Genomic DNA, 1,052 nt, shown 5'->3' on the forward strand with positions numbered 1-1,052 from the left:
CCTCACCTGTGCTCCGGCCCAGGAGAAGCAGCGCAACAGTCCCCACCCCTGCGTGCGGCCGCGTACTTGCAAGTGAGAAGGACGCGGCCGGAAGATAGACTCACCCAGCGGCGACACGTGGCTGGGCCCCACTTGGAACCTGGGTCTGGCCGTCTGCTGAGGGTCCCCGGCTTTTGTCACCCATTCTTTCTGCTGGAGACCCTTCCCACTGTCGTCCGTTGGCCAGGGCCGTAGACTCACCCAGCGGCGACACGGGCTGCTGCTGGAGAGCCTCCCCCTGGGAGACGCCCACCCAGGCCTGAGACGAAGCTCCAGTGTCCTCTCCTCCGTGGAGCCCTCATGGCTCCCCCGGGGAGCTCCTACACCCCCTTTCCCAGGTGCCCGGGGCGTCCTCTGCTCGCTGTGGTCGCACTGTTGGGGTCACGTGGCTCTGGGTGTCCACTGCACTTAGGATCCCCCGAGGTCAGGGCCAGGCCTGGTTGATGGCCACGTCCTTGGCACTAATGCAGCTCCCAGCATACCGTAGGTGCTCAATAAATGCTCAGTGACTGGGTTAGCGAATGAAACTTAGGGAGCAGAAATCTTACTCTGAAACACAGGGAGCAGAAATCTGCTTATCTTACCTCGGTCGTGGAGGACAGAGCCCCTCTCTCTGGAGAGCATGTGGCTGATGTGTTGGCCCAGTGGAGAGCGGGCTGCCAAGGTCAGAGACGGGGGCACCCTTTTCCTCTGCCCCGGCTAACGGCTGGGAGGCCCGGGCAGGTGGCATCCCCCTTCCTCAGGATCAGCCAGATCCAATATCCCATCCAGTGGGAGCTGCTGAGGGCAGAGGGGGTGTGAGGACGGGGGGGGGGTTTCTTCCTGTCCTGGCAGGGCCGACCTTTCTCACTCCAGGGCTGTGAGTAGAGCATGCGCATCTAAATGGCTGTTTTGAGCCATTTGGTGATTAATTTCCTCAGAAGGTTAAGATCCGAGAGGAGGGAAGAAGTCAATGATGAATCTATTTGGCTCCTGGGGTAACTTAATTTACATGTTTTTAATGATTACTTCCT

This window comes from Suricata suricatta, chromosome 8 (assembly GCF_006229205.1).
Source record: "Suricata suricatta isolate VVHF042 chromosome 8, meerkat_22Aug2017_6uvM2_HiC, whole genome shotgun sequence".
Taxonomy (NCBI): domain Eukaryota; kingdom Metazoa; phylum Chordata; class Mammalia; order Carnivora; family Herpestidae; genus Suricata; species Suricata suricatta.